This window comes from Macaca nemestrina, chromosome 2 (genome assembly GCF_043159975.1).
Source record: "Macaca nemestrina isolate mMacNem1 chromosome 2, mMacNem.hap1, whole genome shotgun sequence".
Lineage (NCBI taxonomy): Eukaryota > Metazoa > Chordata > Mammalia > Primates > Cercopithecidae > Macaca > Macaca nemestrina.
This window is the reverse complement of record NC_092126.1, coordinates 113,262,938-113,287,041: the sequence shown is the minus strand read 5'-3', so window position 1 is coordinate 113,287,041 and position 24,104 is coordinate 113,262,938. Positions and strand designations below refer to the sequence as shown.

At 44.8% G+C, this 24,104-nt stretch overlaps 1 protein-coding gene across 9 annotated transcripts in view; it reads left to right on the top strand.

Moving 5' to 3' along the window:
• The window catches only part of LOC105480454 (inositol hexakisphosphate kinase 1), a 73,304-nt gene that overhangs the window by 17,045 nt on the left and 32,155 nt on the right, over window positions 1-24,104 (top strand). Inside the window, exon 1 of one of the 9 annotated variants that reach the window (XM_071091734.1) lies at window positions 5,537-5,680. The exons of 6 other annotated variants lie outside the window; for them this stretch is intronic. The gene's annotated coding sequence lies outside the window, so the exon portion shown is untranslated. Of the gene's footprint in view, window positions 1-5,536; window positions 5,681-11,431; window positions 11,728-19,625; window positions 19,641-24,104 lie in introns of those variants that run through there. 2 more of the 9 variants (XM_071091738.1, XM_071091735.1) reach the window with 2 other exon arrangements.

Sequence of the window (24,104 nt, the reverse complement as noted above, 5' to 3'; positions counted from 1 at the left end):
AGCTGAGATCCGGCCACTGCACTCCAGCCTGGGCGACACAGCGAGACTTCGTCTCAAAAAAAAAAAAAAAAAGAAAATGTAGAATTTTAACTATTTTGAAGGGTATGTTGCAGTGATATTAAATATATTCACAATGCTGTTTTGAGAACTACTTTCATCATGCCAAATAGAAACTCTACCCATTATATGGTAACACCCGATTCTCACCTCCCCCAGCCCCTTGTACGCTCTTAATAATTTTCTTTTTGTCTCGATGAATTTGCCTGTTTTGTTTTCGAGACTCAGTCTCACTCTGTCACCAAGGCTGGAGTGCAGTGGCCCAGTCTCAGCTCACTGCAACCTCCGCCTCCCGGGTTTTTTTTTTTTTGAGACGGAGTCTTGCTCTGTCGCCCGGGCTGGAGTGCAGTGGCGGGATCTCAGCTCACTGCAAGCTCCGCCTCCCGGGTTTATGCCATTGTCCTGCCTCAGCCTCCCGAGTAGCTGGGACTACAGGCGCCTGCCACCTCGCCCGGCTAGTTTTTTGTATTTTTTAGTAGAGACGGGGTTTCACCGCTCTAGCCAGGATGGTCTCGATCTCCTGACCTCGTGATCCGCCCGTCTCAGCCTCCCAAAGTGCTAGGATTACAGGCTTGAGCCACCGCGCCCGGCCCGCCTCCCGGGTTTAAGTGATTCTCCTGCCTCAGCCTCCCAAGTAGCTGGGATTACAGGTGCCCGCCACCATACCTGACTAATTTTTGTATTTTTAGTGAAGACAGGGTTTCACTATGTTGGCCAGGTCGATCTTGAACTCCTGACCTCAAGTGATCCGCCTGCCTCACCCTCCCAAAGTGCTGGAATTACAAGCTTAAGCCACCGTGCCCCGCCCTGTTTTATTTTATGTAAGTAGAATTATAATTATACAATTTTTTCCCTTTTGTGCCTGGCTTATTTCACTTAGCACAATGTTTTCAAGATTCATCCATGTTGTGACATGCATCAGAATTTCATTTCTTTTTAAGGCTGAATAATATTTCACTGTATGTATATATGACATATCTTTATCCATTTATCTGTTGATGGACATGGGTCATAGACACCATTTGGTTATTGTGAATAATGCTCTGAACATTGGTGTATGAATATCTGTTTTGGATTCCTCCTTTCAGTTCTTTTGGGTATAGACCTAAAAGTGGAATTGTTGAATCATATGGTAATTCTATGTTTAACTTTTTGAGGAATTGCCATACTGTCTTCTTTACATTTTCACCAGCAGTGCACAAGTGTTACAATTTCTTCATATCCTTGCCAACACTTATTTTCTATTTTTTTAATTTTTAATTTTTAATTTTTTTATAACTTGGGTGTGAAGTAGTTTCTCATTGTGGCTTTGATTTGCATTTCCCTAATGACTAATGATGTTGAGCATCTTTTTGCATATTTTTTGGCCATTTGTAAATCTTTAGAGAATTGTCTAAGACCTTTGCCCATTTATGAATTGGGTTATTTTTGTTGTTGTTGAGTTATACAAGTACTTCGTATGTTCTATATGTTAATCCTTTATCAGATGTATGATCTGCAAATATTTTCTGCCATTCCGTGGGTGGTGTTTTCACTCTTTTTAAATTAATTGATCAATTTTTTAGAATAGAGATGGGATCTCACGATATTGCTCAGGGTGGTCTCAAACTCTTGGGCTTAAGTGATCCACCTGCATCAGCCTCCCAAAGTGTTGAGATTACAGGTATGAGCCACTGCACCCAGACTAATTTTATTTTTTTAAGTTATTATTACTATTATTATTATTATTATTTTTGAGATGGAGTCTCACTGTGTTGCCCAGCCTGGAGTGCAGTGGCACGATCTCTGCTCACCACAAATTCCGCCTCCCGGTTCAAGCAATTCTCCTGTTTCAGCCCCCCGAGTACCTGGGATTACAGGCACATGCCACCACAACCAGCTACTTTTTTGTATTTTTAGTAGTTTCACCATGTTAGCCACGCTGGTCTTGAACTCCTGACCTCAGGTGATCTGCCCACTCAGCCTCCCAAAGTGTTGGGATTACAGGCATGAGCCACCGCGCCTGACCAATTATTATTATTTTTTGAGACAGGGTCTCACCCTGTCACCCAGGCTGGAATGAGTGGTATGAATGTAGCTCACTGCAGCCTCAAACTCCTGGGCTCAAGTGACTGCCTACCTGCCTCAACCTTCCAAGTAGCCGAGACTACTGGTATGAGCCAGTGCAACTCAGCTGATTTGTTTAAAAATGAAAAAGTTTTTTTGCAGAGATGGAATCTTGTTATGTTGCCCAGGCTGGTCTCAAACTGAGCTTAAGCAATCCTCTTGCCATGGTTTCCCAAAATTGTAGGATTTCAGGCCCTTGGATTGATTTCTTTTTTCTTTTCTTTTTTCTTTTCTTTCCTTTTTTTTTTTTTTTTTTTTTTGAGGCGGAGTCTCGCTCTGTGGCCCAGGCTGGAGTGCAGTGGCCGGATTTCAGCTCACTGCAGGCTCCACCTCCTGGGTTCAGGTGATTCTCCTGCCTTAGCCTCCTGAGTAGCTGGGATTACAGGCGCCCACCACGCCCAGCTAATTTTTGTATTTTTAGTAGAGACAAGGTTTTGCCATGTTGGCCAGGCTGGTCTCGAACTCCTGACCTAGTGATCTGCCCGCCTCGACCTCCCAAAGTGCTGGGATTACAGGCGTGAGCCACTGTGCCTGGCCGATTTCTTTCTTTTCTCTTTTTTTTTCAAGATGGAGTCTCGTTCTGTCACCCAGGCTGGAGTGCAGTGGCGTGATCTTGGCTCACTGCAACCTCTGCCTCCTGGGTTCAAGCAATTCTCCTGCCTCAGCCTCCTGAGTAGCTGGGATTACAGGTGCCCACCACCACACCCAACTGGTGTTTATATTTTTAGTAGAGACGGGATTTTACCAGCTTGGCCAGACTGGTCTCGAACTCCTGACTCAAGTGATCCACCTGCCTCAGCCTCCCAAAGTGCTGAGATTACAGGTGTGAGCCACCATGCCCGGCCTTTTTTTTTTTTTTTTTAGAGTTTCGCTCTTGTCATCCAGGCTGGAGTGCAGTGGCTCGATCTCAGCTCACTGCAGACTTGATCTCTTGGACTCGAGTGATCCTCCCACCTCCGCCAGACTCCTGAGATCCTGGGACTACAGGCACCTGCCACCACACCCAGCTATTTTTTGTGTTTTTTTTTTTTTTGAGATGGAGTCTCGCTCTGTAGCCCAGGCTGGAGTGCAGTGGCGCAATCGCGGCTCACAGCAAGCTCCGCCTCCTGGGTTTAAGCCATTCTTCTGCTTCAGCCTGCCAAGTAGCTGGGACTACAGGTGCCCGCCACCACGCCCGGCTAATTTTTTGTATTTTTAGTAGAGATGGGGTTTCACCATGTTAGCCAGGATGGTCTTGATCTCCTGAGCTCATGATCTGCCCACCTTGGCCTCCCAAAGTGTTGGGATTATAGGCGTGAGCCATTGCGCCTGGCCTTTAGATATGGGGTTTCGCTGTGTTGCCCAGTCTGGTCTTGAACTCCTGGCCTCAAGTGACTGACCTGCCCCAGCCTCCCATAGTGCTGGGATTACAGGTGTGAGCCACAGTGCCTGGCCAATGTAGATTTTCACATAGTTGTATGTATCAGTTGACTATTAAGTGGTATGTGAAAAAGAGATAAATGATAAACCAAAGGTACAGTGACAGTGGCCTTTTTTTTTTTTTTTTTTTTTTTAAGATGAGTCTCGCTCTGTTGCCAGGCTGGAGTGCAGTGGTGCCATCTCGGCTCACTGCAACCTCTGATTCCCATGTTCAAGTGATTCTCCTGCCTCAGCCTCCCGAGTAGCTGGGATTACAGGCACGTGCCACCACGCCCAGCTAATTTTTTTTTTTTTTTTTTAGTAGAGACAGGGTTTCACCATGTTGGCCAGGAAGGTCTCCATCTTCTGACCTCGTGATCCGCCCGCCTCGGCCTCCCAAAGTGCTAGGATTACAGGCGTGAGCCACCGTGTCCTGCCTACAGTGGCTTTTAAGTTTACTTATGTAGTTACCCTTACCAGTGTTCTATATTTTTTCTTTTTAGCTACTGTCTAGTGTCCTTTCATTTTAGCCTGAAGGACTCCCTTTAGCGTTTCTTGTAGCTCTGGTCTAGTAGTTAGCAACTCCCTTAGTTTTTGTTTATCTGGAAATGTCTTAATTTCTCTTTCATTTTTGGTAGGATGGTATTTTCAGATGTAGAATTCTTGGTTGACAGTATTTTCCTTTAGGACTTTCATATGTTATCCTACTGCCTTTTGGAGGTTTCTGAGGAGAAATGTGCTGTTAATCTCATTTAGGATCTTTTGTATTTGAGGCACCAGTTTTCTCTTGCTGCTTTAAATATTTGTTCTTGTCTTTTGGTTTCAATAGTTTCATAACATGTTTTTGTTTTGTAATGTGTCTCATATGGGTCTCTTTGAGTTTATCCTATTTGGGTTCATTGGGATTCTTTTTTTTTTTTTCCAAGACAGAGTTTCACTCTGTCGCCCAGGCTAGAGTGCAGTGGTGCAATCTCGGCTCACTGCAACCTCCACCTCCCAAGCTCAAGTGATTCTTATGTCTCAGCCTTCCTAGTGGCTGCGATCACAGGTGCACACTACCACGCCAGGCTAATTTTTGTATTTGTAGTAGACATGGGGTTGTGCCATGTTGGCCAGGCTGGTCTCAAACTCCCAACCTCAAGTGATCTGCTTGCCTTGGCCTCCCAAAGTGCTGGCATTACAGGCGTGAGCCACCACGCCTGGACTTCATTGGGGTTCTTGAATGTATATAGTTGACTCTTGTACAGTGTGGGGGTTGGGGTGTTAACTCCCCACAGAGTCAAAAATCTGCATATAACTTCTGACTCCCTCAGAGCTTAATTACTAGTAGCCTACTGTTGACTGGAAGCCTCACTGATAACATACACAATCAGTATATAATTTGTGTGTTGTATATATTTTTAAATTTTTTTCTTTTTAGAGACAGGGTCTTGCTTCATTGCCCGGGCTGGAGTGCAGTGGTACAATCATAACTCACTGCAGCATTGAACTCCTGAAATCAAGCAATCCTCCCACCTCAGCCTCCTGAGTAGCTGAGATTATAGGTGTTTGTCACCACCACTGGCTATTTTTTTTTTCTTTCGTAGAGATGGGGTCTCACTATGTTGCTCACGCTGGTTTCAAACTCCTGGGCTCAAGTGATCCTCTCACATTCACCTCCCAAAGTGTTGCAATTACAGGTGTGAGCCACCGCACCCAGTAGCTATAGGGTTTTCATAAATACCCTTTATTAAGTGAGGAAGTTTCCCTCTATCTTTAGTTTGTTGAGAGGTTTTTTTTTTTTTTTTTTTTTTTTTTTTAGAGACAGTCTTGCTCTGTTGCCCACACTGGAGTGCAGTGGCGCGATCTTGACTCACTGCAATCTTTGCCTCCCGGGTTCCAGCAATTCTGCTGCCTCAGCCTCCCAAGTAACTGGGATTACAGGTGCCTGCCACCGCCACCACGTGCAGCTAATTTATTTGTATTTTTTTTTTAGTAGAGACGGAGTTTCGCCATGTTGGCCAGTCTGGTTTCGAACTCCTGACGCCAAGTGATCCTCTCGCCTCAGCCTCCTGAAGTGTTAGGATTATAAGCGTGAGCCACGGCACCCAGCCTGTTGAGAGTTTTTAATTATGAATGGGTACTGAATTTTGTCGGATTTTTTTCCTGTATTTATTGAGATGATTGTATCTTATGGCTTTTCTCCTTATTTCTGTTAATATGATGGGTAGTAACACTGATTGATTCTTTAGATGTTTAATCAACCTTGCATTTCCCACTTTGTCATGAGCTATTCTTTCTTTTCTTTTCTTTTCTTTTTTTTGAGACGGAGTCTCGTTCTTTTGCCCAGGCCGGACTGCAGTGGTGTCATCTCGGTTCACTGCAAGCTCCGCTTCCTGGGTTCACACCATTCTCCTGCCTCAGCCTCCTGAGTAGCTGGGACTACAGGTGCCCGCCACCTTGCCCGGCTAATTTTTTGTATTTTTAGTAGAGACGGGGTTTCACCGTGTTAGCCAGGATGGTCTCAATCTCCTGACCTCGTGATCCACCCGCCTCGGCCTCCCAAAGTGCTGGGATTACAGGCGTGAGCCACTGCATCTGGCCGAGGTATTCTTTCTATATATCATTGGAATTATTTTGCTAAAAAAATTTTGAAAATTTTTGTGTCTATATTCATGAAGGATATTGTTCTATAATCTTTTTTCTTATTTATTTTGGTAAGGTTCTTTTTTAGGTTTTGTTATTAGAAATAATTGACCTTGGCCAGGCATGGTGGCTCACGCCTATAATCCCAGCACTTTGGGAGGCTGAGGCAAGTGGATCACTTGAGGTCAGGAGTTCGAGACCAGTCTGGCCAACATGGTGAAACCCCGTCTCTACTAAAAATACACAAATTAGCTGGGCGTGGTTGCGTGCTCCTGTAATCCCAGCTACTCAGGAGGCTGAGGCAGGAGAATCACTTGAACCTGGGAGACAGGCTGCAGTGAGCTGAGATTGTGCCACTGCACTCCAGCCTGGGTCACAGAGTAAGATTATGTCTCAAAAAAAAAAAAAAAAAAACCAATAAATGACCTTGTAAAACAAGTTGGGAACTACTCTCTTTCTGTTTTCTGAAAAAAACTTAAGTAAGATTGATATTTCTTTCTTAAAAGTTTGATAGAATTCCCTAATGAAACCTAGTCTGGAGTTTTCTTCGTGGAAAAATTTTTGATAGCAAATTCAGTTTTCTTAATAGATACAGAACTATTCAGATTATTATTATTTTTTTTTCTTTTTTGAGATAGCGTCTCGCTCTTTTGCCCTGGCTGGAGTGCAGTGTTGCCGTCTTGGCCCACTGTAACCTCCATCTCCTGGGTTCAAGTGATTCTTCTGCCTCAGCCTCCCAAGTAGGGCAAGTAGCTGTGATTACAGGCGCCCACCACCACGCCGGCTAATTTTTGTATTTTTAGTAGAGATGGGGTTTCACCATGTTGGCAAGGATGGTCTCAATCTCCTGACCTCATGGGCCGCGTGCCTCAGCCTCCCAAAGTGCTGGGACTACAGGCGTGAGCCACCACACCCGGCCTGTTCTTTCTTAAAGATGCTCGTGGCCTTGCCTGTAATCCCAGCACTTTGGGAGGCTGAGGCAGGTGGATCACTTGAGTACAGGAGTTTGAGACCAGTCTGGGCCACTTGATGAAATCTTGTCTCTACAAAAAATACAAAAATTAGCTGGGCACGGTGGTGCATGCCTGTAGTTTTAGTTACTCTCAGGGCTGAGCTGGGAGGATCGTTTGAGCCCAGGAAGCAGAGATTACAGTGAGCCAAGATTGTGCCAGGGCACTCCAGCCTGGGTAACAGCGAGACCCCATCTCACCAAAAAAATAAATAAAAGAGAGAGAGACAGGGTTTCACTCTGTCGCCCAGGCTGGAGTGCAGTGGTGCAGTCATGGCTTACTGTAACCTCAAACTCCTGGTCTTAAATAATCTTGGTGCCTCAGCCTCCAAACTGGGACTGCATGTACCACCATGCCTGCCTAATTTTCATATTTTCTGTAGAGACAGGGTCTTGCTTTGTTGACCAGGCTGCTCTTGAACTCCTGGCCTCAAGTCATCCTCCTGCCTTGATCTCCCGAAATGGTGGGTTTACAGGTGCGAGCCACCATACCTGGCCTTTTTCGAACTGGTTAATGAGAACCTAGGTCATTAATTTTTTGTTTTGTTTTGTTTTTTGAGACGGAGTCTTGCTCTGTCGCCCAGGCTGGAGTGCAGTGACACGATATCGGCTCACTGCAAGCTCCGCCTCCTGGGTTCACGCCATTCTCCTGCCTCAGCCTCCCAAGTAGCTGGGACTACAGGTGCCTGCCACTGCGCCCGGCTAATGTTTTGTATTTTTAGTAGAGACGGGGTTTCACCATGGTCTTGATCTCCTGTCCTCGTGATCCGCCTGCCTTGGCCTCCCAAAGTGCTTGGATTACAGGAGTGAGCCACCGCGCCCCGCCAGGTCACTAATTATTTTTTATTTATTTTTTTTTTTTTGAGACGGAGTCTCGCTCTGCTGCCCAGGCTGGAGTGCAGTGGCCGGATCTCAGCTCACTGCAAGCTCCGCCTCCCGGGTTCCCGCCATTCTCCTGCCTCAGCCTCCCCAGTAGCTGGGACTACAGGCGCCCGCCACCTCGCCCAGCTAGTTTTTTGTATTTTTTAGTAGAGACGGGGTTTCACCATGTTAGCCAGGATGGTCTCGATCTCCCGACCTCGTGATCCGCCCGTCTCAGCCTCCCAAAGTGCTGGGATTACAGGCTTGAGCCACCGCGCCCGGCCCAGGTCACTAATTTTATAGTTGTTTTTTTTTTTTGGAGACAGAGTCTCGCTCTGTTGCCAGGCTGGAGTGCAGTGGCGCAATCCCCACTCACTGCAACCTCTGCGTCCTGGGTTCAAGTGATTCTCCTGCCTCAGCCTCCCGAGTAGCTGGGACTGCAGGCGCCCACCACCATGCCTGGCTAATTTTTTATATTTTTAGTAGAGATGGGGTTTCACCATGTTGGCCAGGATGGTCTCGATCTCTTGACCTCGTGATCCAGTCGCCTTGGCCTCTCAAAGTGCTGGGATTTTAGGTGTGAGCCACCTCGTCTGGCCAATTTTATAGGTTTTTTGTAATACTCTTCAGACTTTAAAACGTTAGCATTGCTTTAGCTGTGTCAGTATAGCATATATTTGAAAAATGTTTTTTCATATATTACCTCAGTCTGAGAAGTAGATAATCTCAAATCTGTTGACAGGGAAAATAGGTGAGGCATATTGAAGGGTACATAATTTGTTAATTGCGCCATTGATTTTTTCACATGGTTTCTGACTCCCAGAATCCTGAGAGCTCTGCATGTTCAGGCTGTTTAATTCCTGATGTCACATGAGAGTCAGGAAAGAAAGTTGAGGGAGTGGAGAAGTTTGGAGAAGTTTGGAAACTTCTCTTAAGGAAGTATCTTTGGAACCACCTCTCCGCTTTTTGCTTTTCACTTTTTTTTTTTTTTGAGACGGAGTCTCACTTTGTTGCCGAGGCAGCTCACTGCAACCTCTGCCTCCCGGGTTCAAGTGATTCTCCTGCCTCAGCCTCCTGAGTAGCTGGGATTACAGGCGCCTGCCACCGTGCCTGACTGATTTTTGTATTTTTAGTAAAGATGGGGTTTCACCATGTTAACCAGACTGGTCTTGAACTCCTGACCTCAAGTGATCTGCCCGCCTCGGCCTCCCAAAGGGTTGGGATTACAGGCTTGAGCCACTGTGTCCAGCTTCCACCTGTCTGCTTTTCTAAGTTGGGAAGTTGTTGATGGGTTTGTGTAGGTGAAGGTTAGTCCCCATCTCTGGAATTATGGGTTGTCTATGAGGTAGACAAGTGCTTTTCTAATATTTAAAGTACTTAAAAGTAATAATTAGGCTGGCCATGGTGGCTCAGGCCTGTAATTGCAGCACTTTGGGAGGCCAAGGTAGGAGGATCGCTTGAAGCTGGGAGATGGAGACCAGCGTGGGCAATAAAGTGAGACCTCATCTCTACAAAAAAAGAAAAGGAAAATAGCTGGGTGTGGTAGCACATGCCTGCAGTCCCAGCCACTCAGGAGGCTGAGGTGGGAAGGATCGCCGGAGCCCAAGAATTCAAGTTGTAGTAACCCGTGATTGTCCCACTGCATTTCATCCTGGGTGACAGAGTGAGCCCTGTCTCAAAAGAAAGAAAGAAAAAAACATTAATTCTGGTATTTCACTAGAGGGTTGGAAGACAGCTGGAATCTAATCTGCTTGAAGCAGTCAAACCTGATCGCATTTTGTGAGGCATCATGCTGGTTGTTCACCTCTTCTGTTACAGGTTTTCTTCACATACTTACTTCACATAGTCTCTACATGATGGATGTTCAAATAGATGGTCATTATGTTGCCTCCAGGATGTGTGGTGTCTGAAAGAGGGAGTTCTTGTAGAGTTTGTGCCCTGAAATCTCCTTACACTGTTTTCTAAATGTCTAACTATGTAAGAAATATGTTGTGTGGCCCTTGAGATGGAGGTCCAGTAGGAACACAGGATGCCAGGAACTTGGTCCTTGGAGGAGAGAACTGGAGCTGGTCCCTGGCCATAAGTGGGAGTAACAGCACATTATCTCAAAAGAATAAAACTCATTGGAGCTGTATTTTGTTTTGCCTTAGTCTCTAACTGCAGCTGAATGCATCTCAGTGTCTGTGTCTGAAGAATTTCATCTTTGACTATATTTTCAGATAATCTTCAGAGTAGTATAAGCATCAAGGCATTTAAATGATTTCACCCCCAAAGGAAGAGTCTTCCAGATTTTAGCCATGTCTGATTTTTAGATGTATATTGCCTCTTGGTGCCTCTCAGAATTCCGTGATTTAAAACCCCTTTGGAGTCCTAACAGTTTTGTGATGTCACTGAGATACCATAGAAAGACGGAAGGTATTTCTTTTTTTTTTTTTAATTGTTTATTTATCAAGAGAAACTATTTGCTAGCCCACATATTCATGTTTCATAGTTCAGGAACACAGGTTAGTGACAAAACTAATAGGTAATTCAACCCAAAGAAACTGTTTTTTTTTTTTTTTTTTTTTTTTTTTTTTGAGACGGAGTCTCGCTCTGTCGCCCAGGCTGGAGTGCAGTGGCCGGATCTCAGCTCACTGCAAGCTCCGCCTCCCGGGTTCACGCCATTCTCCTGCCTCAGCCTCCCGAGTAGCTGGGACTACAGGCGTCCGCCACATCGCCCGGCTAGTTTTTTGTATTTTTTTAGTAGAGACGGGGTTTCACCGTGTTAGCCAGGATGGTCTCGATCTCCCGACCTCGTGATCCGCCCGTCTCGGCCTCCCAAAGTGCTGGGATTACAGGCTTGAGCCACCGTGCCCGGCCTTTTTTTTTTTTTTGACGGAGTCTTGCTTTGTCACCCAGGCTGGATCTTAGCTCACTGTAACCTCCGCCTCCTGGGTTCAAGCGGTTCTCCTGCCTCAGCCTCCCGGAGTAGCTGGGATTACAGGCATGCGCCACCACATCGGCTGTATTTGTATTTTTAGGAGAGACGAGGTTTCACCATGTTGGCCAGACTGATATCAAACTCCTGACCTCAGGTGATCCGCCTGCCTCAGCCTCCCAAAGGGTTGGGATTATAGGCATGAGCCATTACACCTGGCCAAAGAAACTTCTTTTTTTTTTTTTCTTTTTTTTTTGAGACAGAGTCTCGCTTTGTCGCCCAGGCTGGAGTGCAGTGGCGCGATCTCGGCTCACTGCAAGCTCCGCCTCCCAGGTTCCCGCCATTCTCCTGCCTCAGCCTCGGAGTAGCTGGGACTACAGGCGCCCGCCACCACGCCCGGCTAATTTTTGTATTTTTAGTAGAGACAGGGTTTCACTGTGTTAGCGGGATGGTCTCGATCTCCTGAGCTCGTGATCCTCCCGCCTCGGCCTCCCAAAGTGCTGGGATTACAGGTGTGAGCCACCGCGCCTGGACAAGAAACTTCTTATATTCCAAAATCACTTTGCACTCTGAAAGATACCAGCTTTTCTCATCTAAAATTCTTTCATGAAGTCATAATTTCTGTAGAAATCTGGGTATGCCTTCTTTCTTGTTTCAGCCACAGCAAATTTACAGAGAACTACAGCTCCCCAGGGTACAACGAATGCTCCAACAATACGAAACTGCAGACGTGCCATGGTAGTTACTGTGCTTGGTATGTCAGCTTCATTACCAGTGTCCTTCCTGGCTGATGGAGAAATGGATGGCCAGCAGCTGTTTCATAGTTGCATAATTCCTTACTCTGGAGAGTCTGGAGAGTTTTCTTGCTTTAAGCTAGTAACCTTTTTTTTTTTTTTTTTGAGATGGAGTCTTGCTCTGTCGCCCAGGCTGGAGTGCAGTGGCGCAATCTCAGCTCATTGCAACCTCCACCTCCCAGGCTCAAGCGATTCCCCTGCTTCAGCCTCTCAAGTAACTGGGACTACAGGTGCCCACCACCACGCCTAGCTAATATTTTGTATTTTTAGTAGAGACGGGGTTTCACCGTGTTGGCCAGGATGGTCTTGAGCTCCTGACATTATGATCCGCCCGCCTTGGCCTCCCAGAGTGCTGAAATTACAGGCGTAAGCCACTGCGCCCAGCTACTAGTAACCATTTTTGATAGGGGGTCCTAAATAAAGCCCCTAGGTAATCTAAAAAGGTCAATGCTGTGACAAGAGCTTTGGTTTCACCTTTCCTAGATGTAGGAAATTTTATTTCCATGTTTTCCCTCTTTTAATAGGACAAATGTGAATATTGCTAATATAAGGTAGTAGATTTGTACCTAGGATGAACTCCATGTATAAAACCGGTGTTATAGCCGGCGCGGTGGCTCACGCCTGTAATCCCCGCACTTTGGGACGCCGAGGCGGGCAGATCATGAGGTCAGGAGATCAACACCATCCTGGCTAACAAGGTGAAACCCCATCTCTACTAAAAATACAAAAATTGAGCCAGGCGTGGTGGCAGCCGCCTGTATTCCCAGCTACTTGGGAGGCTGAGGCAGGAGAATGGCGGGAACCCGGGAGGCGGAGCTTGCAGTGAGCTGAGATCACGCTGCTGCACTCCAGCCTGGGCAACCTGAGTGAGACTCCGTCTCAAAAAAAAAAAAAAAAAAAACCAGTGTTATAGATAATTGAAATTAGCATGAGTGACGAGAGTTACTATTCTTTTGTTTGTGTTCTGAAATGGAGAGAGAGCAGTTTTATTTTTTATTTTTTATTTTTATTTTTGAGACGGGGGCTCACTTTGTTACCCAGGCTGGAGTATAGTGGGGCAGTCTTGGCCCACTGCAACCTCCGCCTTCCAGGCTCAAGCAATCCTCCTGTCTCAGCCCCCCAAGTAGCTGGGACTATAGGCATGAGCCACCAAGCCTGGCTAATTTTTTTTTTTTTTGTAGAGACAGTGTTTTACCATGTTGTCCAGGCTGGTCTCAAACTCCTGAGCTCAGGCGATCCACACATCTCAGCCTCCCAAAGTGCTAAGATTACAGATGTGAGCCGCCCTGCCTAGCAGAGATAGCAAAGGTTTTTCAAAAGATAACATGGTGAGGAAAAATTCCCCAGTAGGGAGGTGTGTACAGCAGTCTCGCAGTAACCTTAGAGCTTGTTTACCTGTGCCTTAGTCCTGTCAACTTGTCCCCACTGTGCTTAACTCAGTTAAGCTACAGTAGGATAGTGGTGAAGAAAAGGAGTCAGAGTTTACCATTCATGCCAGAAATCTAATCTGTGAGACCAGGCTTTTGCATCTTTCTTTCAGTTGTATGGAAGCTTCTCTCTTGAGCTTTGGTCTTCAGTGGGATTGGTGGTAGGAAGTAAGTCCAGGAAGCTCGTCATTTCATATGTGAGCAGCCTAGACCATCTAATTTTAAGTGCTCTGTGGTTTTTTGTTCCTTTTGGAACCATTTTTCCCATCCTTCTACATGTGTGCTTTCTAGATTTGACCATATTTTCGTTCAGTTGTAAATGTGCTAGGTGAGACTTAGCTGATTCAGGGATGGCTCGCATGTACTATTTAGTCACAGCACAGGTAATCCGGTGGCTTCTTATTAAAGCATACTCATGAGCAGAGAATGTGTCAGGTGAGAAGGATGAGCACCTTTGTTCCTCTTTTCTTTCTTTTTTTCTTTTTTTTGAGATGGAGTTTTGCTCTTGTTGCCCAGGCTGGAGTGTAGTGGTGTGATCTCGGCTCACCTAAACCTCTGCCTCCGGGGTTCAAGTGATTCTCCTGCCTCAGCCTCCCCAGTAGTGGGATTACAGGCACCCGCCACCATGCCTGGCTAATTTTTTGTATTATTAGTAGAGACAGGGTTTCACCATGTTGGCCAGGCTGGTCTCGAAACCCTGACCTCAGGTGATCCACCCATCTTGGCCTCCCAGAGTGCTGGGATTACAGGCGTGAGCCACTGCGCCCGGCCCTTCTTTGTTTTTGTGCATTTCATTTTGATTTCCCCTGTATCACTTTGGACATCAGTTCTGAAAATTCTTCACATACCTCCTTTCCCCCACTTCTTAGCACATTTGACACAGCTGATTTCAAAAGGGTCTTTACTAAAAATGTATTTAGGGAAGCACAGATTTCTAATCTTTGGGAATCCAGTAAAAACAGGAAAGAGGTTCAGTGGACTCTAGATTCTCTCCTTGACCTAAATTAATTCTGTTCTTGCTGTTCGTTGATGGGCTGGCACATCTCAGGTCCCTTGCTAAGTTTCCTTTTTTCCTTGTTCCCTGTTTGTTCTTAGCCAGGTGGCCTCAGGATGCCATGGTTTCCTAGCTCATGGGATAGGACCCAGGGATCTAAACAATCTTTCATCTCTTCTTTAGAGGCAAATGACAACATAGATTCCCTCTCTTTCTTCTCCCAGATTACTCTAGATGTCTATACACATTTCTGGTTTCTGAGGGATGTGCCAGTCCCTAGTAGCTTGGAAGGACTGGTTCCAAGTAGGGTTAACAGCCCTACTTACATGAAGAATACTCCCTATGTTTCCCCTCCTCCTCGAAGTACAGGAGGATTGTTCTCTCTCACCCTCATAACTATGCCTAATCTATATCAGTGCCTACAGTTCATATACAAAGGGAAGAATGGGCTTGAATTTAAGAAATCATTAGATTCCTTTGGTTATAAGATTTAGAGAACAAACGTGTTTTCATGTTAGTTTTCTGCTGTAGTGTTTTTGTCCATGATTTTTGAAGGTGTTTTGGTATCTTTTCCTGTCAAAGTCCATGTCAATGCTTTTTTATTTCTGAAATTAATTGGAAATTAGTTTTCTTTTTTTTTTTTTTTTTTTGAGACGGAGTCTTGCTCTGCCGCCCGGGCTGGAGTGCAGTGGCCGGATCTCAGCTCACTGCAAGCTCCGCCTCCCGGGTTTACGCCATTCTCCTGCCTCAGCCTCCCGAGTAGCTGGGACTACAGGCGCCCGCCACCTCGCCCGGCTAGTTTTTTTGTATTTTTTAGTAGAGACGGGGTTTCACTGTGTTAACCAGGATGGTCTCGATCTTCTGACCTCGTGATCCGCCCGTCTCAAGCCTCCCAAAGTGCTGGGATTACAGGCTTGAGCCACCACGCCCAGCCTGGAAATTAGTTTTCATAAAATCCAGAGCTGTATAGCCCAAGTTTTATGTGTTGTTCTTTTCTGTTAGAGTGACTTACCAGTTTATTGTGTTCTTTTCAGTTCAAGTAATTTTATTATTTTTCCTTTGAATTGTATGAGACAGTAAAAAATAAAGACACATTTGCCAAAACCAAAAATACTGTTGCCAGAATTTAATTAGCATTCTTGACTTACCAAGTTTAATTTTAATTACACAAATTTTATGAATTTTAAAAAGGGTATGATACTTTGTCATGATACTTATAGTGCTTAAGTGGATATATTTAATTTTAGAAGAGGTAATAGAAATACTGGATTTATAAACTAAGTTTTAATGAAATGTTGAGGGAAATCTACAAATATACCTGTGAAATGTGAAGGCACAAAAGATGCTTCACTTTATTCTATAAAAACATTGCAAATGTAGCTGGGCATGGTGGCTCATGCTTGTAATCCCAGCACTTTGGGAGGCCGAGACAGGTGGATCTCTTGAGCTCAGGAGTTTGAGACTAGCCTGGGCAACATGGTGAAACCCTGTCTCTACAAAAAAGAAAAAAAAAAAAGCCGGGCTTGGTGGCACACACCTTTGTTTTCAGCTACTTGGAAGGCTGATGATATGGAAGGATCACTTGAGCCCAGGAGGTCGAGGCTGTAGTGAACCGTGTTGCACCACTGCACTCTAGCCTGGACAACAGTGTGAGACCCTGTCTCAAAAAAAAAAAAAAAAAAAAAAAAAGATTGCATATCACACCCAAGTGGTTAATCTGAGGTTGTAAAAATATGTTGGCCAAATAATTTGGAATTCTAACTGAACTTCTTAGAGTCTATACCTGCTGATCTGCATTTTTAGTGTGTGTCTGTGCCTGCCTAACTAAAGAATCTGGTTACCAGGTATTGTCTTGCAGTTGCTGTGGAGACAGTGCCTTCCTAGCTCTTAAAATAGTTCTGACCTTGTTCACCACCATATCTGATTGCAGTCTCTTTCTCTGCCAAGGTTTTTTATTCATTGTCACTTTCTAGGCTTGCTGTGTTGTTGCATTAAAATAGACCAAAAAAAAAAAATAGTCATATGATTTCTCCTAAATTTGGTTTAACAAGTTCTTTAGTCTGGTTCTTCTCCTTACTATCATTATTATTGTCATTGAGACAGCGTCTTGCTATGTTGCGCAGACTGGTCTTGAACTCCTGGCCTCAAGCAGTACTTCTACCTTGGCCTTCCAAAGTGTTAGGATTATAGGTGTGAGCCACCATGCCTGGCCTGATTCATCTTTTTTTTTTTTTTCTTTTTTGAGACAGGATCTGAATCTGTCACCCAGGCTGGAGTGCTGTGGCATGATTTCAGCTCATTGCAGCCTCCACCTCCTGGGCTTAAGCCATCCTCCCATCTCAGTCTCCTGAGTAGCTGGGACTATAGGTGTACACCACCATGCCTGGCTAATTTTTTTTTTTTTTTTTTTGGTAAAAATGAAGTTTTGCCATGTTGCCCATGCTGGTCTCAAACTCCTGGGCTCAAGTGATCCTCCAGCCTTGGCCACCCAGAGTGCTAAGATTACATGACTACCATGGCTGGCCTGATTCATCTTTTATAGTTGAGATTATTTATGTGTTTGCCTGATTTTTCCCCCTTTTTAATCTCTTTTGTATCATTGATAAAAACAGTCTAGTCTTCCTCTTCATAGGTTGTCTTTTTCCTTCTGTATTTTGCTTTGATTTTGTCCTTGTTGTTGTGGCAATTGTTATTTGGGTACATTTAAACCTATTTTTCCTTCATATATCAAACCTTTTTAAAGTTAAAACACAGAATTTTATGTTCTCTTTATTTGCTGACTTGGAATTCTGTCATGTGGCCAACATATTTTGTTTTTCATAAAGTCACATGACCCGTTTGTTCTGGTTTTTGCTAGGTCTAGATTAGAAATGGAAACTTTTTTGGTTTACAACCCTAATATTTTAAAACAAAAAGAACTTGTCCCTTCATAAACATTTTTTCATATGTTATATATTTATGCTACTATATACATCTGTTATGTATATCATAAACATACATATATTTATTCTGCCAGATTTATTGTGTATTTACTATGTGCCAGGTACTACTCTGGGCACTTAGGATACTCATATAACTGACATCATCATAATAAATAATAAACAGTAAACATCATCAGTAAGTAAAGCATGTAATATGCCAGAAGGGGATAAATGCCTTAATGAAGAAAAGAAAAAGTAGAGCCAATTAAAGGGGGTGGAGGGTGCAGGTGGTGTTGCAATTTAAACTAGGGAGGGTAGGGTAGACCTTTCATTGAGAAAGAGATGTTTTGATCAAAGACTTTGAAGGAGGTGAGGGAGTTGGCCATGTGGATATCTGGGGGAAGAATGTTTAGGCAGAGGGAATGACTAGTGCAGAGAACCTGGGGAGTGTATATATGCCTGATGTGTTTGAGGAACATCATGAAGGCCAGTATGGCTGGAGTGGGATAATAAGCAACGGGGAGAGGGGTGGGAAGTGAAGGCAGAAAGAAAATGGGAGTGGGAAAGAATGCAGAGCTTATGGACTTTTTATTTTTTGACAGTCTCATGGCAAAAAGTAAAATGGCCAGGCACGGTGGCTCATGCCTGTAATCGCAGCCCTTTGGTAGGCTGAGGCAGGCAGGTCATCTTGAGGTCAGAAGTTTCAGACCAGCCTGGCCAACATGACAAAACCCCGTCTCTACTAAAAATACAAAAATAAAATTAGCTGGGCATGGTGGGGTGCGCCTGTAGTCCCAGCTACTTGGGAGGCTGAGGCACGAGAATTGCCTGAACCCAAGAGGTGGAGGTTGCAGTGAGCCAAGATCGCACCACTATACTCCAGCCTGGTTGACGGAATGAGACTCTGTCTCAAAAAAAAAAAAAAAAAAAGACCAGGCACAGTGACTCATGCCTGTAATCCCAGCACTTTGGGAGGTTGAGGCGGGCAGATCCCCCTGAGGTCGGGAGTTAAAGACCAGCCTGGCCAACATGAGAAACTCCGTCTCTGCGGTAGGAGAATCGCTTGAACCCGGGAGGTGGAGGTTGAGGTGAGCCGAGATCGCGCCATTGCCACTCCAGCCTGGGCAAGAAGAGCGAAACTCCGTCTCACACACACACAAAAAAGTAAAATGGTTTCTTGTTTTATTTTTTATTTATTTATTTATTTTTTTTTTTGACACGGAGTCTCACGCTGTTTGCCCAGGCTGGAGTGCAGTGGCGCGATCTCGGCTCACTGCAAGCTCCGCCTCCCGGGTTCCCGCCATTCTCCTGCCTCAGCCTCCTGAGTAGCTGGGACTACAGGCGCCCGCCACCGCGCCCGGCTAATTTTTTGTATTTTTAGTAGAGACGGGGTTTCACTGTGGTCTCGATCTCCTGACCTTGTGATCCGCCCGCCTCGGCCTCCCAAAGTGCTGGGATTACAGGCTTGAGCCACCGCACCCGGCCTGGTTTCTTGTTTTAATTTGAATTTCCTTGATTAATTGTGAAGGGAGGATGTCTTTTCACATGTTCATTGACCATCTGAGGCTACTCTTTTGTGAATTGCTTTTTTTCCTTTTTTTTTTCTACTTTGTAGAAATTCTTCATGTGCTCTGTTTATTATTTTGCTAGCTGTAAAAATTGCAGGCCGGGTGCTGTGGCTTACGCTTGTAATCCTAGTACTTTGGGAGGCCTAGGCGAGCAGATCACTTGAGCTCAGGAGTTCGAGACCAGCCTGGGGAACATGGTGAAACCCCCGTCTCTACAAAAAATACAAAAATTAGCTGGACGTGGTGATGCATGCCTGTAGTCTCAGCTACTTGGGGGTGCTGAGGTAGGAGGATGGCTTGAACCTGGGAGGTCAAGTCTGCAGTAAGCCGAGATCACACCACTGAACTCCAACCTGGTGACAGAGCAAGACTGTTTTCAAACAAACAAAACGATCTCCTAATCTGACTCTTATCTTCACTTATGGTTATCCTATGCGAAAAAATAAATTTAGTTTGGCTGAGAGTGGGAACAGGGATTGCAAATGGGCATGAGAGTTCTTTTTGGGGTAACAAATGTTTTAAAATTGGATTTGAGAGATGGTTGTACAATCCTGTAAAATTTACTAAAAGTCATTGTACTGTATACTTAGTGAATTTTATGGTATGTAAATTATAGTTCAATAAAAGCTGTTAAAGTTTAAGTAATATTTGGAATCTGCTTAACTAGGAATTAAAATTAAAAAATTTTTAATGTATATAATTTTAATATGGCCTAATTTCCATATTTCCAATTTTCTGTTGTGGTTTGTGTATTTTCTGTTTTGTTTATGGAATTTTCCCTAGTCTGTGGTCAAAAGGAATTTAAAACCTTTTTCTAGTTAAAGTTTATTTTCTTTTTGAGACAGCGTCTTGCTCTGTCACTCAGGCTGGAGTACAGTGACACGGTCTCGGCTCACTGCAACCTCTGCCTTCCGGGTTCAAGCGATTCTCCTGCCTCAGCCTCATGAGTAGCTGGGACTACAGGTGCACGCCATAACACTTGGCTAATTTTTTTATTTTTAGTAGAGATGGGGTTTGCTGGTCTTGAACTCCTGACCTCAGGTGATCAGCCGGCCTCGGCCTCTCCTGCTGGGATTACAGGCCTGAGTCACCATGCCTGGCCTAGTTTAAGGTTTTATTTTGCACATTTAGGTCTTTAATATGTTGGGAATTTACTTTGGAGTACTGTTGGAGGTAGCGATGTAGTTTTATCCGTATATAGATCCAGTTATTCTTGCTCCATCTATGACATAAATAATCTTTTCCCCTTTGATTAAATGGGGATTTTAATACTACCTCAGTCACACCCTCCACTCCCATGTCAATTTGTCTAAGATCTCTATTCTGTTTTGTTGATCTCTCTGCAAAATATCACACTGTTTTAATTGCTATAATTTCATAAAAAGCCTTCCTGTCTGAGAAGGTAAGTTGTCTCTCATTACTCTTTGACATTGCTATTTAGCTACACTTGGCTTTTACTGTTCCACCCAATAGTGTCAGCTTGTCAAATTCATTAGAAAATTATCTTGGGATTTTGATTGAAATTGCAATGTGTTTCAGTATTGAATCCTCCCTCACATAAATGTCTTTTATTATTAAATTTTTTTTTTCTGTCTTTGGTGCTTGAATCAAGAATATGTCTTCTTGGCCGGGCGCGGTGGCTCAAGCCTGTAATCCCAGCACTTTGGGAGGCCGAGACGGGCGGATCACGAGGTCAGGAGATCGAGACCATCCTGGCTAACACGGTGAAACCCCGTCTCTACTAAAATACAAAAAAAACTAGCCGGGCGAGGTGGCGGGTGCCTGTAGTCCCAGCTACTCGGGAGGCTGAGGCAGGAGAATGGCACGAACCCGGGAGGCGGAGCTTGCAGTGAGCTGAGATCCGGCCATTGCACTCCAGCCTGGGCGACAGAGCGAGACTCCGTCTCAAAAAAAAAAAAAAAAAAAAAAAAAAAGAATATGTCTTCTTTTAGATCCTTCAGTAGTTTCATTATTTGTCACATAATTTTTTTTTTTTTTTTTTTTTTTGAGACAGAGTCTTGCTCTGTTGCCTAGGCTGGAGTGTAGTGGCACGATCTCGGCTCACTGCAAGCTCCGCCTCCTGGGTTCACGCCATTCTTCTGCCTGAGCCTCCCGAGTAGCTGGGACTACAGGCACCTGCCACCACGCCTGGCTAATATTTTGTATTTTTAGTAGAGACGGGGTTTCACCATGTTAGCCAGGATGGTCTCGATCTCCTGACCTCGTGATCCGCCTGCCTCAGTCTCCCAAAGTGCTGGGATTACAGGCGTGAGCCACCGGCGCCCGGCTTGTTGCATAATTTTTAAAGATTTATAGGTATTTGTAGTTTTGGTTGCTATTATGAATGGTATATATTTAAACAGTTTTCATTTTCAAATTGCTTTTTGCTGGTATAGAGGAGCATTACTGATTTTTCTTCTCTTAATACTTTTTTTTTTTTTTTTTTTTTTTTGAGATGGAGCCTCACTCTGTCACCCAGGCTGGAGTGTGGTGGCACGATCTCGGCTCACTGCAACCTCTGCCTCCCGGGTTCAAGTGATTCCCCTGCCTCAGCCTCCCAGGTAGCTGGGATTACAGATGAGCACCACCATGCCCAGCTAAGTTTGTATTTTTAGTAGAGACGGGGTTTCACCATATTGGCCAGGCAGGTCTCGAACTCCTGACCTCAGGTGATCCACCTACCTCAGCCTCCCAAACTGCTGGGATTACAGGCTCCTATTAGTCTTAACAGTAATATTCACAAATTTGAGTGCACAGCTCAGTGGATTTTTATGGTATTCACCATGTCACCTCCACCTTTGTGCTCCTTCTCAATCAATATTTTCCGAGTAACTGCTGTTGTCTCTGTCATCATTTTGAATTTTGTATGAATAGAATTACACTACATTTTCATATAAATAGCTTCCTTAGTGTCTAGATTTCTCTTGCCACATCATATCTGTGAGATACATCTGTGTCGTATGTGACAGTAGTTGGTTCTTTTTCATTTCTTTGTAGTATTCTGTTGTATGAATATACCACAGTTTATCCATTTTAAGTTTTTTACAGAATTAAATATCCTATTTATTAATTTACAAGCCATAATAAAACTTGATAGTCATTTCATGTCACCGACAGCTCTTGCTTTGAAAAAGGAAAACATTAATATACAAATTTAAGCCAGCTGTGGTGGCTCATATATGTAATCCCAGAGACTCCAGGGGCTGAGGTGGGAGGATCACTTAAAGCCAGGAGTTTGAGACCAGCTTGGGTGACATAGCGAAACCCTGTCTTTTTTTTTTTGGGAGACGGTGTCTTGCTCTGCCACCCAGGCTGGAGTGCAGTGCCACTATCTTGGCTCACTGCAAGTTCTGCCTTCTGGGTTTATGCCATTCTCCTGCCTCAGCCTCCCGAGTAGCTGGGACTCCAGGCGCCTGCCACCACGCCTGGCTAATTTTTTGTATTTTTAGTAGAAATGGGGTTTCACTGTGTTAGCCAAGATGGTCTCGATCTCCTGACCTCGTGATCTGCCTGCCTTGGCTTCCCAAAGTGCTGGGATTACAGGTGTGAGCCACCGTGCCTGGCCAACCCTGTCTTTAAAAACAAACTTTTTATTTTATTTTATTTTATTTTTATTTTTTGAGACGGAGTCTCGCTCTGTCGCCCAGGCTAGAGTGCAGTGGTGCAATCTCGGCTCACTGCAAGCTCCGCCTCCCGGGTTCACGCCATTCTCCTGCCTCAGCCTCCCGAGTAGCTGGGACTACAGGCCCCCGCCACCACGCCTGGCTAATTTTTTTTTTTTTTTTTGAGACGGAGTCTCGCTCTGTCTCCCGAGCTGGAGTGCAGTGGCCGGATCTCAGCTCACTGCAAGCTCTGCCTCCCGGGTTCACGCCATTCTCCTGCCTCAGCCTCCCGAGTAGCTGGGACTACAGGCACCCGCCACCTCACCTGGCTAGTTTTTTTTGTATTTTTTAGTAGAGACGGGGTTTCACCATGTTCGCCAGGATGGTCTCGATCTCCTGACCTCGTGATCCGCCCGTCTCGGCCTCCCAAAGTGCTGGGATTACAGGCTTGAGCCACCGCGCCTGGCCTGTATTTTTAATAGAGACGAGGTTTCATCGTGTTTGCCAGGATGGTCTCGATCTCTTGACCTCGTGATCCGCCTGCCTCGGCCTCCCAAAGTGCTGGGATTGCAGGCGTGAGCCACCGCACCTGGCAAAAAAAATTTTTTTAAGTTAGCCAGGCTTGGTGAATATGCTTGTAGTCCCAGCTACTTTAGAGGCTGAGGTGAAAGGATCCCTTGATCCCAGGAGTTAGAGGCTGCAGTGAGCCATGATCATACCGCTGTACTCCAGCCTGGGCGACAGACCCCAACTCTAAAAAGCAAAACAACAACAAAAAATTACATCTCATTAACATGAGAAACTTCTTTTTACTTCAATGGAGACATAATTCATTTTGGAGTTCAATGATATGTTCAAGGAGTTTGTTATTGTAACCAGAAAGTCAGCCTAACTATTGTAACTAATATTTTTGCAGTAAAAATTTGTTTCCATTTGTTGCAATTCACTAGTGAGAAAAAAATCAGAATCTCAGCAAGTTCTTTTCATAAATAACATTCTTTGCATTTTATACAATAATTATCTTAAACTGTATAACTAAAATATTACAAAGCAAACCAAGGACAGAGTCTCTATTGTAGCTGAGAGGTGCATAAACCCATAGCAGAGCAGTCGAACCCCATAACCTCTCAGGGAGCAGACACTTTGCAGTTGGCTACCTGAATAAGATGGGGGCTCTATTAGCAATGAAGTAGCAGAGAAAGACGTTATGCAGGCAACCAACATAATCATCATCTATGGCCTTCTCCGACAGTAGTTTTCACAGTAGCCTCTGTGGACACCAGACTTCAGAAGTAACCTCTGGTTGATAAAAAAGAATCAGGGTTGGGCGTGGTGGTTTATGCCTGTAATCCCAGCATTGTGGGAGGCTGAGGCGGGTGAATCATGAGGTCAAGAGATCGATACCATCCTGGCCAACATGGTGAAACCCCGTCTGTACTAAAAATACAAAAATTAGCTGGGCGTGGTGGCGTGCACCTGTAATCCTAGCTACTCAGGAGGCTGAGGCAGGAGAATCGCTTGAACCCGGGAGGTAGAGGTTGCTGGGAGCTGAGATCGCGCCACTGCACTCCAGCCTAGGGACGGAGCGAGACTCCATCTCAAAAAAATAGTCAGAGCTGTTGCTATTTCCAGGGCTGGACACTAGGTGGGGCAAGCCCAAGCCCTTTACCTGCATCTGCAAATCCCACAGGGTTAGGCGTGTGAGGAGACTTGGAAAAGTTAAGTGACTTACGAGGCTCCACCCACACCTTGTAAAGCAAGGCTTCACAGAGCTTGAGAGGATTCTGGGTACTTCCACTATTTCAGATTCCAGGGTTATTAAAAA